The sequence below is a fragment of the Miscanthus floridulus genome, chromosome 18, assembly GCF_019320115.1.
Source record: "Miscanthus floridulus cultivar M001 chromosome 18, ASM1932011v1, whole genome shotgun sequence".
Taxonomy (NCBI): Eukaryota; Viridiplantae; Streptophyta; class Magnoliopsida; order Poales; family Poaceae; genus Miscanthus; species Miscanthus floridulus.
This window is the reverse complement of record NC_089597.1, coordinates 12,169,160-12,184,750: the sequence shown is the minus strand read 5'-3', so window position 1 is coordinate 12,184,750 and position 15,591 is coordinate 12,169,160. Positions and strand designations below refer to the sequence as shown.

General features: G+C 51.9%; 1 pseudogene; it reads left to right on the top strand.

The window, feature by feature from the left end:
* The first annotated feature begins 9,090 nt into the window (after positions 1-9,090).
* LOC136523298 (uncharacterized) lies at positions 9,091-9,869 on the top strand (annotated as a pseudogene).
* The last annotated feature ends 5,722 nt before the right edge of the window (positions 9,870-15,591 follow it).

Here is a 15,591-nt window from a genome sequence, read left to right as displayed (position 1 = left end):
TAGCCTTGGGGAACCATATTCCAAGTCAATGGGGAGAATGGCCTTGGCCCCATAGACCAGGAAGAAAGGCGTGAACCCCGTGGCTCGGCTTGGGGTGTTCCTCAGGCTCCAGATGACTGAAGGGAGTTTGGCGAGCCATTTCTTGCCAAACTTCTTCAACCGGTTGTAAATTCTTGGCTTGAGGCCTTATAGGATCATGCCGTTGGCATGTTCTACTTGGTCGTTGGTCCTTGGGTGTCCTATGGCCGACCAAGCCACACGGATGTGGTGGTCGTCGCAAAACATCAAGAATTTTTTGTCGGTGAACTGTGTCCCGTTGTCGGTGATGATGGTGTTAGGGACCCCGAACCTATGGATAATGTCAGTGAAGAACAACGCTGCTTGCTCGGATTTGATTCGATTGATTGGACGAGCCTCAATCCATTTGGAGAACTTGTCGATTGACACCAGTAGGTGGGTGTAGCCCCCGGGGGCCTTTTGTAGGGGCTCGACCAAGTCGAGCCCCCACACGGCGAACGGCCACGTGATGGGGATGGTTTGGAGGGCCAGGGCCGGGAGATGTGTCTGCCGAGCATAGTACTGGCATCCTTCGTAGGAGCGTACTAGCTTGGTGGCGTCGACGACCGCCGTCGGCCAGTAGAACCCTTGGCGGAAAGCGTTTCCAACGAGCGTCCGAGGCGCCGCATGGTGCCCGTAGGCCCCTACGTGCAAGTCCCAAAGCAGGGCTCAGCCTGCCTCGGCGGTGATGCATCGTTGGAGGACACCGGAGGGACTTCGCCTGTACAATTCGTCGTTGCAGAGGACATAAGTCTTTGCTCGGCGCGCAAGCCGTCGGGCTTCGGTCCTGTCACTAGGAAGCTCCCCCGATCAAGCCAATCAAGAAACAGGATTCGCCAATCCGCGTCTCGGTCGGTCTGGGGAGGCTCGGTGTTGACTTCCATGACCTCGGGCTTGGTCTAGAGAGTCTCGGTAGCAGAGGGGGTGCCGAACCCCGTGGTGGTTTCGGCCGGTGGGCCCTCTACTACTGCCGAGGCATAGTCGATGGAAGGCTTGTGGAGGTCCCTGGCAAAGACGTTCGGGGGGACCAGAGCCCGAGCCAAGGCCATCTTTGCCAGTTCGTCCGCGGCCTCATTGTATTTCCGCGCGATGTGGTTGAGCTCGAGACCGTCGAACTTGTCTTCCAGGCGGCGTACCAGCCTATAGTACACCTCCATTTTGGGGTCGAGGCAGTTTGACTCCTTCATGACTTGATCGACGACGAGCTGCGAGTCGCCCCGGATGTCGAGACGCCGTACTGCAAGTTCGATGGCGATCAGCAGGCCATTGACGAGGGCCTCATATTTAGTTGCGTTGTTGGAGGCGGCAAAATGGAGCCGCACCATGTAGCACATGTGTACACCGAGGGGCGAGATGAAGAGCAGACCCGCGCCTACCCCGGTCCTCATCAGAGACCCGTCGAAGTACATGGTCCAGCATTCTGTCTGGACTTGAGCAGGTGGTAACTGGGTGTCGGTCCACTCAGCCACAAAATCGGCCAGGACCTGAGACTTGATCGCTTTGCGAGGCGCAAAAGTCAAGGCTTCCCCCATCAGCTCGACGACCCACTTGGCTATCCTGCCTGAGGCTTCCCGGTTATGGACTATCTCTCCCAAGGGGAAAGACGATACCACGGTCACTGGGTGGGACTCGAAGTAATGACGCAGCTTGCGCCGGGCTAGGACTACGGCATAGACCAGCTTCTGGATGTGGGGGTAGCGTGTTTTGGTCTCGGAGAGCACTTCGCTGATGAAGTAAACAGGTCATTGGGTGGGTAGAGCATGCCCCTCTTCCTGCCTTTCTACTACTACGGCAGCGCTGACCACTTGGGTCATTGCGGCGACATAGAGTAAGAGGGCCTCGTCCCTAGCCGGGGGTACCAGGACAGGAGGATTGATGAGCAGTGCTTTGAGCCTGTCGAGGGCTTCTTTGGCCTCGGGGGTCCAAGAAAAGCGCTCGGATTTTCTCAAGAGTCGGTACAGAGGCAAGCCTTTTTCGCCGAGGCACGAGATGAAGCGGCTCAGGGCAATGAGGCATCCCATGACCCTCTGCACTCCTTTGAGGTCTCTGATTGGTCCCATGCTGGTTACGGCCGAGACCTTCTCTGGGTTGGCTTCGATGCCACGTTCCGAGACTATGAATCCCAAGAGCATGCCTCGGGGGACCCCGAACACACACTTCTCGGGGTTGAGCTTGATGCCCCTCTCTTTAAGGCATTTGAAGGCTATCTTCAAGTCGTCGATGAGGCCCTCGGCCTTTCTGGACTTGACCACGATGTCGTCCACATAGGCCTCGATGGTTCGCCCAATGTGGTCACCAAAGACCTGGGTCATGCATCGCTGGTATGTGGCCCCCGTGTTTCTGAGGCCGAAAGCATAGTCACGTAGCAGTACATGCCGAATGGGGTGATGAAAGAAGTCGCAGCTGGTCGGACTTTTTCATTTTGATTTGATGGTAACCAGAATATGCATCAAGGAAAGATAGGGTCTCGCACCCCGCCGTGGAGTCAACGATCTGATCGATTCGAGGTAATGAGAAGGGGACTTTTGGATAGGCTTTATTCAAACCGGTGTAGTCTACACACATCCTCCATTTCCCATTTTTCTTCCTAACTAACACGGGGTTAGCCAACCACTCTGGGTGGGACACCTCCTTGATGAACCCGGCCGCCAAGAGTTTTTGCACTTCCTCACCGATGGCCCTACGCTTTTTCTCGTCGAATCGGTGCAGGCGTTGCTTCACCGGTCTCGAGCCAGCCCGGATGTCCAAGGCGTGCTCGGTGACCTCCCTCGGTATGCCCGGCATGTCCGAGGGACCTCATGTGAATATATTGGCGTTCGCACAGAGGAAGTCGACGAGCATGGCTTCCTATTTGATGTCGAGGGTGGCGCTGATTCTCAGCGCCCGGTCGTCGGGGCAGGCGGGGTCGACCGGGACGAGCTTGATGGCCTCCGCGGGCTCGAACGCCCCTGCACGACGCTTGGAGTTAGGCACCTCACCACTGAGTTGGTCGAGGTTGGCGATGAGGGTCTTGGCCTCTACAAGAGCCTCAGCGTACTCGATGCACTCGATGTCGCAGTCGTATGCATGTTCATACATGGACTCAATCGTGATGACGCCGCTGGGACCCGGCATCTTGAGCTTGAGATAGGTGTAGTTGGGGACTGCCATGAACTTGGCATAGCAGGCCGCCCCAGGATGGCGTGGTAGGTTCCCCTGAACCCGACCACCTCAAAGGTAAGGACCTCCTTGCGGTAGTTGGAGGGGGTGCCGAAGCAAACGGGAAGGTCGATGCGCCCGAGGGGTCGCGTGCGTTTCCCTGGCACGATGCCGTGGAAAGATGCGGTGTCGCCTTGGAGCCTTGAGCGGTCGATCTCCAAGAGCTCCAAGGTGTTGGCGTAGAGGATATTGAGGCCGTTGCCTCCATCCATCAACACCTTGGTAAGTCGGGTGTTGCTGATGATCGGGTCGACAACAAGTGGGTACTGTCCGGGATTTGGAACATGGTTGGGGTGGTCATCTCGATCAAAGGTGATCGCCTCCCGAGACCAGTCGAGGTACCGGGGAGTGGCCACCTTGACCGAGAAGACCTCCCAGCGTTCCTTCTTTCGCTGCCGCGCCATGAAGCACGCTGAGGGTCCGCCGAAGATCATGAAGGCGTTGTGTACCTCGAGGAACCCGTCGTCCCTGTCATCTTCCCGGTCGCCGGTGCCCTTCTGCTTGGTGTCATCGTCGAGGAGCCCGAGCCTGGCGTAGTAACGTCGTAGCATGGAGCAATCTTCGAGGGCGTGCTTTACTGGGCCCTGGTGATAAGGGCAGGGTTTCTTAAGCATGTCGTCGAAAGGTCTGGGGCCCTTGGGGCCTCGGGGATTCTTGCGTTCTGCGGCCGCAACTAGATCGGCCTCGAGGACGGACCGCTTCCCCTAGCGATCCTTCTTCTTTCTTTTGGGGAGGCGGGGAACCGAGGCCTCGGGGGCCTCATCCCCCCGCTTCCCCCTAGCGTCGTTCTCAGGGAAGATGGCCCCTATAGCCTCTTTGCCTGAGGCAAAGTTGGTGGCAATGTCGAGGAGCGCGGCCGCCGAGCGCGGCACGTTCTGGCCTAATTCTCGGACCAAGTCTCGGCAGGTGGTGCCGAAGAGAAAAGCCTGGACGATCTCTGAGTCGCCGACGCTGGGCAACTCGGTACACTGTTTAGAGAAGCACCGGATGAAGTCTCGGAGAGACTCGTCCGGTTTCTGGCGATAGCTCTTAAGGTCCCAGGAGTTTCCAGGGCGCACGTATGTGCCCTGGAAATTCCCGATGAAGATCTGAACCAAGTCGCGCCAGTTGTGGATCTGAGAGGGAGGAAGGTGCTTGAGCCAGGCTCGCACTGAGTCTGATAAGAGCAAGGGGAGGTTGCAGATGATGAGCAGGTCATCGTCCGTGCTGCCCAACTGACAAGCCAGGCGGTAATCGGCAAGCCAGAGCTCGAGGTTGGTCTCGCCGCTATACTTTGTGAGGTTGGCCGGCTGGCAAAACTGGGCCGAAAACTGAGCGTTGCAGATGGCTCTGCTGAAGACCCAAGGGCCAGGTGGTTCAGGAGAAGGATTGCGGTCTTCCTCACTGTCATAACGGCCACCTCGATGCGGGTGGTAGCCTCGGGTGGGCCCTTCACTGTCGTGGCGTCGTCGTCGGCTGACCACCTCGTGGTCACCCTGCGCCTCGAGGCGGTCGTGGACCGGGGGGACCCTATTGGTTGCCGGCACCTGAGCGGGCTCGGGACGAACCAAGGCCTCCCTATCCTGCCGATGTGGTGGTGAGGGGAGGTCCGAGACGGCACCGTGCCACCGGGAAGCGGAACTCTCGGCCTGCTGCACCGCGGTAGTTTCGAGGAGATCTCGGAGCTCGCCGTGAACCCGTCGCCCCTCTGTGGTGGAGGGCTTGGGCATCGAGCGCACTAGCATCGCCGCAGCCGCGACATTCTGGCTAGCGCGATTGAAGATTGGGGGACGATCGTTCCCATCGTCATCGTTGATGGGGTGGTGCACGTCGCGAGCCCGTCGGCGCGCTCCTCCGCCATCAACGCGGCCCTGCTGCTCCTGCTCGAGAGTGTTTTGGAGTTGTTGCAGAAGGAGCCGATCTTGCTCAACCTTGGCCTGAAGCTCACGGAGCTGCTCCAGGTCCAGGCGTCGAAATTGTTCGAGGGCAAGGTTCTCATTCCGCGCTGCTGGTGGGACAGTGCGCGAAGGCATGGCATCGCCCGTTCCCTGATGAAGCGGGGTGCGGTCGCCTAGCCCCTCGTCCTCGTCGCCCGTGCTTGGCATCCCAAGCCCGACGTGGAAGCACTCACGAGAGGGATCGTAAGTACCTTCGTCGTCAGAATCGGAGTAGCCAAAGCAATAGTCACTTGCGGCCAAGAAGCGACGCATGGTCTCGCGGTCGTGGAGGTCGAAGAAATCCGCTTCGGCCCATGCCTCGTCCTCCTCCGAGGAGTCGGCGTGGGTGTGGGTCGACGCGGTGGTGTCGAAGTCGAAGGCGAAGCGCTGGCGACGCTCCGAGAGATCCGCGTGAGCGGAAGCGTAGGCGTAAGCATAAGAGGCGGCGGCATTTCTCAACCCGAAGGGGTATGGAAAAGGTGCCGTCGCCAGGCTCTGCTCTGCCGGAGTAGGCTCCTCAGAGAGTGGTGGAGCGGAGCTTGATGTCAGGGCGTCGCCGAGTGCCACCGGCGTTTTTCCCTTGTCCAGGCTCAGGCTAGATAGGTCCCCAACCAGGGACCTTGCGCCAACAGCTGGTCACCGGATACCGTCGGAGAGCGGTGAAACGCCCTGGGTTCGCGTGGCATCGGGGTGATCCTACTCGCGTCGTGCCTGGCGAGCGCGGTGAGAGCGGCCGCCCGGGCGCCGCCTGCGCCTGGGCTGCCGGTGCGAGATGTCGTCGTCGACAGGCGGGGTTCGGGGTGTCAGGAGTACCATGTCGTACTCGTGCCCTAGAGACATGAACTCTAGGTTCCCAAACCAGACCACCGTGCCGAGACGCAGTGGTCGTACGAGGTCTGCCATCCGGAACTTGTTGGGATGACGAAGCTAACACGCAGAGTCCCCTACCTGGCGCGCCAACTGTCGGTGTTTTGGACCGGGGGGTCCTCAACCAACTAGTAAATTTGTACTACGTGTTCCCAATCCCGGATGGTGATGCAAAAAGACACAAGGCTTATACTGGTTCAGGCAATTGGTGCCCTACGTCCAGTCTGAGAGATTGATCTTGTATTCCTTGCACCGAAGTGCTTATAGTAGGGGGTTACAAGCTAGGTGACGGAGGGAGCTAGTCCCCGGTCTCGGCGGGGAGTGACGTGGGCTGCTTGAGACGTTGCTCTCAGATGGCAGGGAGTGTGCGTGTTACAGGGTGTTGTTCTTCGTGAGTGCCTCCCTCCTCCGAAATGGCCCAAGTCCTTTCCTTTTATAGTTGAAGGGAGGACCAGGGTAGTACATGTGCCACTATGCGGCGTCGTGCGAACGGAGGCGGCGTGTCCGAGCCCTGTAGCATGTTCCTGTAGCGGCGTGGTCGTCAGAGTGGTCCATCATTGAAGCACGGGGGCGACGTGCCGGTCACATCTGATCATGTGTGTCATGGGAGCTCCAGTGCTGCCTCGGGGCGGGCGCGGCGGTCAGCGTGCAGGTCGCTGTGGATTGACTGTGCGCGAGGCCGAGGCTCGGTTGGTGCCGAAGCAGAACCATGGTGGGGGTCTCGGCAGACGTGAATCTCGAGATGGCCGAGGCCCTGACGTAGGGTGCCGAGGCTCGCAGGGAGCGATTGCTCTGGTACGCTGATTCGGAGGCGATGGTGACCCGGGCCAGACTTCCCACGCCGCACTGTCTTTGGGGCGGGGATCGCGGGGTACAGTGTAGTGCGGGCGCTGATCGTGGGCACAGCGCCAGTATACAGTGGCCGGTAATCCCCGCCGTGCCCTGTCTTAGCCGGTATGGCGTTGATGTGACTTCTCGTCACATCGGCCACTCCGTGGTGTCGAACCGTTGTCCGGCTAAGATTGCGGGAGTGGTTGACGCATTAATAGGACATGACATGCTGTCGGGAAGACTGGCCGAGGCGGGAGCGACGAGTTATTGATAAGCCAGCCTCGAGCGATACGGAGAATAGCTGTCTCGTTCGAGGCTGTACGCACGGGGCCTCGGGCGAGACGGAGATCGGGCTCCTCGCCGAGGCCTCCTGCGAGAGGTCTCGCGCGAGGCGGAGATTTCGTCTGGGCGCCGAGACCTCCCTTGTGAGGCCTCAGGCGAGGCGGAGAGCCGGTGGGCTCGGACGGGGCCGGTGATGAATCCATGGCTGACCTCCTGGCTTTGCTGTTGATAGGATTTAAGTGACTCCTACGGTGTACGTTCGGGGTACCCCGTTCTATGGTACCCGACAGATTCGTATTCGAATACGGATAGTGTTAGTCATGCCGGATGGAATATGATTGGATGTCGACATCATAAATATACGAATTGAGTATTCAGATATAGATACGGTATCAGATGTTGAATATCCGGACTCGGATATAGATAGATTTGAACTCCTCTAAACGGATTCGGTCTCGAATATGGTCCGAAAATATCTGTACTATTTTCATCCTACATGCATGCACAAACTTTTTCCAATTGCACTACTGCCAATTCCGAGGTTCCTTTTTCCCTGAATATGTCATTGCCAATTAGAGATACTCAGTACCCCTCGGTGTCCCTACAGTATTCATGTCAGTGAAAACTTTCTTAAGTTTAACTAAACTTATAAAAAAATATTAGTAATACTTGTCTTAAAATTAGTTTAATATGAAAATAGATTCAACTGATCTAATCCCTCCATCCCAAAATAGATGACGTTATGGAATACGTGCTGGTCTAACTTTCTCAATTTTGATACTAATTATATATAAATATAATTATTCTTTTATATATAATTAATCAAAGTAAAAAAAACTGACTTCTTAGGAAGCGAAAATGACTTCTATTCTTTGACAGAGGGAGTATCTAATTATATTAGTTGTATATTATAAATATTGATATTTTTGTGATAAATATTTTATATATATTAAAAGTGTTTGACTTATCGGGAAACAAGAACTTCACTTACTAGGGCGGAGGGAGTAAGCACTTGATAAAGTCCAAGACCCAAGAGTAGTGGTGGCACTTTTTTCCAGAATCGGTAATCATAATTATAGAATACATTTGAAAAAACATATGAAAAACATCGAATGCGCAAAGGGGATCTAGTAGCACATAAAAAAAAACCGAACCAGGGACGGAGTTTTCAGAATCGGCAATCAAATTGCTTATCTCAGCTTCAGAGTAAACTAGTAACCTGTTAAACCGAAGGTAGTCTTTATCATTTATTTTTAGTTTGCCTTCAGTAATAACAGGTACAGTAACAAATAAATTATTGGTATGTTTACCATCAGGAAGTTTGGAAAAGTACAGTGTTCAAACTGTAAAAAGACCGGTTTGCTACTTAAAAAAATGCGTGTATTTGCAAATATGTATTTGCACGTTCATTAATTAAAAAAGGTTAAGATACGTGTATTTTGAAAGCTGCGAAAGAGTTTCTGTACTTAGAGAGACGTGTGAAAGATTTATATAGAAAATTAATAACCGGCTGCGTAGAATAAAAAACTGCTGCGGGACGTTACAAACCGAAATTAGGAAAAAAATGGATAAGAGAAAGGCAGAGCGAGATGCAATTGCATGCTAATTGGTGAAAATTTCGGAAAAGGCTAAAATAAATACAAAATGAATAATCGGTGAGAAGAAAAGAGCAAACTGCATGAGAGAGAGAGAGAGAGGCGAGTTTGAAATCTGAAGGAGAGAGAGTGAGAGATGAAGAGGGAGGGAAAGAAAGAGAGTCTGAAAAGGCGCAGGTACTCTGACAGGTTGAATGGAAATCAATAAAGAGGGGCGCGGTACAAAGGAGGGAATGGTTGCAAACATGGGAAAGGAGGTGTGCGGGTGGGGGAATGGGAGGGGTGGGAAAGGCAGTTGATCGGCACACATATCTTGAAGCTCGTTCGACGGCACGAGATAAGATATGCGGCCGCATGCCGTTGCAGACTTGTCTTTCCGGTGGTCCATAAGCCAACCACCGCCAACCACCGCCGCAAGCTCGCCATCCAGAGCTGACCACCGGCCGGAGGTTAGGAGGGCGATGGAAAACGGGGGGGGTGGGACGATGCGGAGGTCCCCCCCATGGAGTGGGTCATGTGTTCCACGTGCTCCGGTTTTGTGTTCAGGAAGAGGCACACAACCATTCCCAAGCCTGACGAGGAGATGGTGATGGAAGCCGAGAAGATGCGGGACTTGATGAAGGCGGTGCTGCTGCACGGGCCCCTCCAGCAGATAGAGCCGGCTGAGGCGACGAAGAAGCAGTGGCAGGTTATGCAGAGGAGGAGGAGGATTATGATGGAGACCAAGAGGTGCCCGACTTGCTCCGGTTCGCTGCTAGAGGCATGCCCGACTTGCTTCCGTTCGCTGTTACAGAAGCCCGGGCCCGATGAGGAGCACAAGGCGATGGTAGCGGACCCCGGATCTAAGGAGGAGAAGAAGAGCTTGATGGAGGAGGGCAGCGAGTTGATGGCTGTCCTTCCATCCCAGGGTGGGAAGGAGAGGAAGAAGATTGCGACGGAGGACGAGGCTATGGTGGCAGACGCCAGATCAGAGCAGAAGTCGAAGCGATCGAGGGAGGAGGGCAAGAGATCTAGCGGCGGATTGAAGGCGAAGAAGACGACGAAGAGCGAGGACAGCGAAGGCAGCAGATCAAAGAAGAAGGCTAAGAGATCGAGCGAGGTATTTCTTTTATTTTCAAAATAACTTTCTTTTGAATTCAATTTCAAGTTTGATTAGAAGGATAGATGAGAATGGTAAAAGGAAAATAAAATATTTATTTCAATGAGTTCTTTTTTAGCTAAACGGCTTTGAAGTTCGGGGCAAAAAGGGTACTCTTTATCTAACTACATTAGTATTAGTCTCGAAATGCTTTAAGTGGGAAATAGCTAGCATAGAATTTGTCTGATATAGAACACTTATATCGATAAAATAGTTGGAACTATTTACTAGAAGGGCACGCATCCTCTTTTAAAATGCCAAATCGGTGACCTATGTATAAAAAAGAGTTTTCTTTTGGATTTGAAAAAAATTAAAGGAATTCTATCTATTTTTATTTTCCATTTATTTAGTTTGTTTTTCTTAATGAAATTGAAATCATTAACTAACAGATGGAGGGCAATGGAGATTGAGGACATCATCAAATCGGTCGGCGGAAATAGGGAGACTAAGATGGAGATTAGGAGGTTGCTCAAGAAGACCGTCGAGATTTTGAATCAGCCCCCTGTCAAGCCTCAACCGAAGGAGGAGGCAAAGGAGGACAGCGAATCGGCTGTCAGAAATAGGAAGACTAAGATGGTGACTAAGAGGTTGGACAAGAAGTCCATTGATATTTTGATGAATCAGCCCCCTCCCAAGCCTGTAATCTACAATACGCTTTACGTGAACCAACACATGCTTGATATGATTACTGCCCATGATGAGGTTGATTGTGTGTTCCTTGAGTACTTGCAATGCCATTCCTTCATCAAGGGGTATGCTGAGTACCAGGTGGAGGTCACGGATGACGAAAACGATGACCACAAGTTGGTGTAGCACTGTTGTCACGTGTGGTTGGTGTGGTAACGAGTTAAGGCTGCCTAGCATAATAATTATATTTTAGTATAAGTGATGAACCTTCGCTTGTTTCAGAGATATTCAGCTTCTTGTACTAGTAGTATTTAAGTTGTAAAAGTGGTATCTTTTGTCATATGAGTACCTGGTACTGATGTTATTCTCACATCTTAAGACTTGAGTTTCTATATATTCCTAGAACTCGCTTGATTCAGATGTGTTATTTAAATGTAGTTGATGTCTCCGTGTCATTGTCTCATATCTTAAGACTTAAGAGTTGCTATATTTTCCTAGAAGATGTCATTTAAACGAGCTATTGTTGATGTCTCCAACCAGTGCGGTGGCCGCGGTTGTTATGGGTGATGTTTTTTTTTTGTTAACCTTCTTTCCTGATTATAACAACCTCTCAGTGTCGTACTAGCTCCTGTATTTCTTTATTTTTCCCTTTTTGGTGCTGTCTCATTTTCAGAAAGAAATTCCACACTGGTATCTACACCGCTGGTGTGGAGCAAGTAATAACATTTGTGGATCAGTGGATGGAAGTTGGAACTAGTGTGGAGCAAGTAATAACAACTTTCTACTCTGGGAACAAAATACTACAATTTCCGTCATTTCATTTCCTTTGTATATCCATCGATTCTGCCCCTTGTTTTCATTTCTGATGTAGCTAGTAACAACTGCTAACTTCCTTTTCATTATTTCTGATGTAGCTAGTGAAAACTGCTCTGACGCGGCCTTTTTGAAGCACTTCAACTCTGGGAAGTGGCATTCGAATACCTGCCAGCATATCTATCAAATGTCTGGGTATTCTAACAGATGTCTCTTACTTGAATGATGATTGTTGCCCTACATGACATCCTGTGAGAACACAGGAAGATTTCGAGCTTGTTAGATAAGTAAGTGTACGTGTCAAGTTAATTGTCAACAGCAAACATCAATAATCATTACATCTGCGCTACCTGAGAAACATTTTGTCGGTGCCATTATTAACTGAGGATGATAGAGTACGATGCTTTTCAGATTGCAGAACATGAACAGATTGGTGGATCTGAGGAGCTCTGTGATAGATGCCGACTGACTGGATGCTTTGGTCTAGCTAATTTCCTGTCCTAACATACGAATATCCTGGTGAACCATCAATATATAACACGTTAAGTGATCGTACCATGTTTACCTTTTGCAGATGTGCGAACACAAGGTTGAGATGTACCCTTGTGATTCGTTTTGTGATGAGTGATTGCCAACGTGATTCACGATCTACACCCTGTTCGCTTGAGATTATAAGCCAAATCAGTCAGCCATTCAGCAGTGTTTTTCTCTCACAACAAATCAGCGAACAATACTTTCTGTCATGGCTTTTCTGCCAAGCGAACAGAGCGTAGGTTGAGTGTGTGACCTAACCCCGGCGTGAGTTGTGTTGTGCGACATGTCTCTTGGCTTGTGTTATGCAGGTGTGGAGCTCGGAGGCGGTGGTCGACGGCGAGGTAAAGGTCAAGTAGAGACGTGTTGCGCCGACAGACCAGGAGCGGTGAAGGGCGGACGTGAGGCTTGGACCGACGGACCAGGAGGCCGGGTGACTAGCCGTGGTGGCTGACACCTGGGACATCGACGAGCGCAAGTGTACATGGGTGACCGTGTTGACCGAGTCAAGACGGAGGACGTGCAAGCCGAGCAGGGCTCATAAGACTTGGCGCCCGGCCGGTCGAGGACGGCGGTGACATGTGTCGAGCGACGGGGGACACATATGGAGTACACTACTCGCGAGTGGGTTTGGTGGTTTGGGCCTCAAAACCATCGGTGGTGGGTTTATGGGTTTGGGCCACAAAACTCGGGCGGAGGTTCCGAGGAGGAACGGACGGCACATGCCGGCATCGAGGAGTTCGCGTCGAGGCGAAGCTATCTCATGAGAAGGCGCGGTGGCCATCGAATCAAAATTACCTCGGGTTGGACCATAACGCCCTTGGGCTTAGTGGTGTGACTCATTGTATCAAAGGGCAAAACTGAGATTGTGTAATAGCCCTGTTAAATAGGATGAGGGAGCACCCATCTCCCTCACCTCTTTCATTTTTCCTTTCTTCTTCCTTCCCTTAGCCCCCCTTAGGGTTCTTGTAAGAGAGGTCCACAATTTGAGAGAATTGTGTAAGAACTCGAGATCGTAGCGGGAATGGTGGCCCTTACCACCTTGTGTCCTCCGGGATTCGATTTGTGAGCCTTGTGTCTTGTGTTCTTCATGTTCTTCGCGAGTTCCTTTTCCCCCTTTTTTGTGTGGCTCGATTCGTTGTTTTGAGACCGTTTTGATTCGTTCCTTTCGCTCTGAGATGATATATGACGTGAGTTGAGCCTTTCCACCGAAGGAAATCAATCAATTCCTCACAAGATCATAGATCAGGACGTTTTAATTTTTGGGGAGAAAACTTGACCTAGCTCGGATTTTCTTTGATTCACGGAGTTTAGGTTTGTCTTAGGCCATGATCCTTTGGAGGTAGCCTTCCTACTCCTGGTGAATCCCTGTGCAAATTTGCAAGTCGATCCGAGTTGATTTGGTTGAGTTTTGGTCTTGAAATCAATTTTTCCCGAAGTCTGCTCGTGCATCTCGGACATGTCCAATAGTCACCTCGTACATGTCCGGTAGATGAACTTTTGAGTTTTGAGCTGAGATTTTGCAGAGACCTACCCAAAGGTGTCTAGAGGTTGTGCTTAAAATTTCATGTCTTGTGGACACTGTTTGGTAGACCTTTTGATTCTTCTCCCGTAGTAGCTCTGTGCTGTTCACTGCATCTTGGACATGTCCGGTAGGCACCTTGGACATGTACTGTAACACCCCAGGTGTTTGTCACTAGTTAAGCAACGGGTTTAAGCTCAACCATGACATGTTAAGTGGTGTTGGAGATGTCAAGGTCAAACCTATGGAAATAAGCCCCAACCTAAACTCGGATATTGCACCCTTGCTTTACATATAGGCCCGTTTCAAGATATATGCTTGGCTGGTGTTATTGGAATATCTTCATGTGTCTCACATCAATACCCATCTATATGGATCACTGGAAAAGTTTCATGAAGTTTGGAATCAAAAAGTCACATGAAATGATAAGTTATATCCTTATTGGAATGATTTTACTAAGTGCCTGAATTGCACTATTAAGTGAATGGAAATGTAGGTTATCAATCAAACCTTGCAACCTTGCCCAAATGACTCTAGATGAACTCTACAACAAAAGTCATGAAAGGTTCGTGTTGAGCCGAGATCAAGAAAATGCATCAATCGGTCAATAACTCTAATTTAAGCTTTACAGTGACGATACTTTGACCTATGTTGACCACCAACTTACAGTGCTTGTATGGAGTTTCACCTTAAATAAAAGTTGAAGATTGAGTAGAGTAGAACAAACTTTGTTTTTGGAACAAGAACCAGATCAACTTGGAACTAAGTCAAACAGAGGCTCGAAGATTGAATCATCAGCTGTTTTCAGGTAATTAGAATTTTTCTAAGTCTGGAATTCATCGTCGTCGACGTTGGCATGTCGCGTTCTCATGTTTTCGTTAAGCAACTCGACTTGACCCCAAAATAAAGGTTGGAGCTAAGTTCATGGAGAAGAGCATATAAAAAGATGGCATTCGTTGGACTTCGTTTTGAACATCAATTTTGGACTTTTGTTCATCGCTGTTAATGCGCTGACACTATCACCTTGGAGCCTAATTAACTGCTAATCCATTGCTTGAATGACTAGAGTGCCTTAATGAAAAATGTAGAGCATGTCTAGGTGAACAAACTTCGTTTTGGGCCCATGAACCAAATCGGCCCGTAGCTGGCCCAAACCTGCGCTCCACCATGCCCACACCGATACCCGCCAGCTGCTCGGTGGAATGCCTCAAAGGGGCGACGCGTGCCCTGTGCGTGGCGGCCATGCGCGAGCAGCGCGCCCCCGCCGCGGACGCATGCCCTGCCTCTCTGTCGCGCCGCCTCGTGCCTTACGCCTCCAAGACCGAGCGCCCGAGCGGCCCTCGCCTCCTCTCTCGCCTCTCCATCGCCCCTCCCACTCCCTGCCTCTCGCTTCGCTCCGTGCCGAGACGCGCGGCCGCCATGGGCGTCGCGGCTGAGCTTGCCGCCGCCGCGTCCTCGCTGCCTCCGGGTTTCCCCGAGTGCGCCATCACCTTCTCAGTCATGCGCCGCTCCCCCTTCACCCATTGTCCGGTCACCGCAGCCGCCGTAACGCGCCGTCGCCGGAGCGCCTGTTGCAGCTGCCGCCTGAACGCGTGGCCGCGCTGCCTCAAGCTATCGCAGAGCAAGCCGTGGCCACCAGCAGGTGCGCGCGGGCCCACTGGCACTGCACCGCCACTTCACCGCCGCTGGAAGGCCGTCACCGTCGGGCTGCCGTTTCTTCGACGTCGGTGCCGCCCGCTGCCGTGGCCAAGCCACCTCGGGTCGCCTCTCGGCCCTCCGAGACCACCAGCGGGTGCGGGAGGACACCCTGGTGCTCCTCCTCCACTTCCCCGCCGCCGACGAGCCTCCTTCGGCCGGCAACAGCAAGTCCGGCATGCTCCTCTGCTGTGTTCTGCGACCAGGGGCCTCGGGCTCAAATTCGACAAAGTAAAGGGGCCTAACTGCGAAGTCAGTGACGCATGTGAATAGTGCCGTAAGGACTGGTTTGTAATTATTTTACAGGAACTTTGGAAATTCATAGTAAATCGTAGAAAATTCGTAAAATAGTAAATGTGGACTTTTTGGAATCCTTGTGAAATTTTCTATGCACTAGATCTGTAATATTACATGTTTTACTTTAAAGTTTTAGCTGTAAAAATATATTTATGCAGCTAGGTTTGTAATGCTAGTGGTATTTGTCTTTTTCATAACTGTAGATCTAGGGCTCCAAATGAA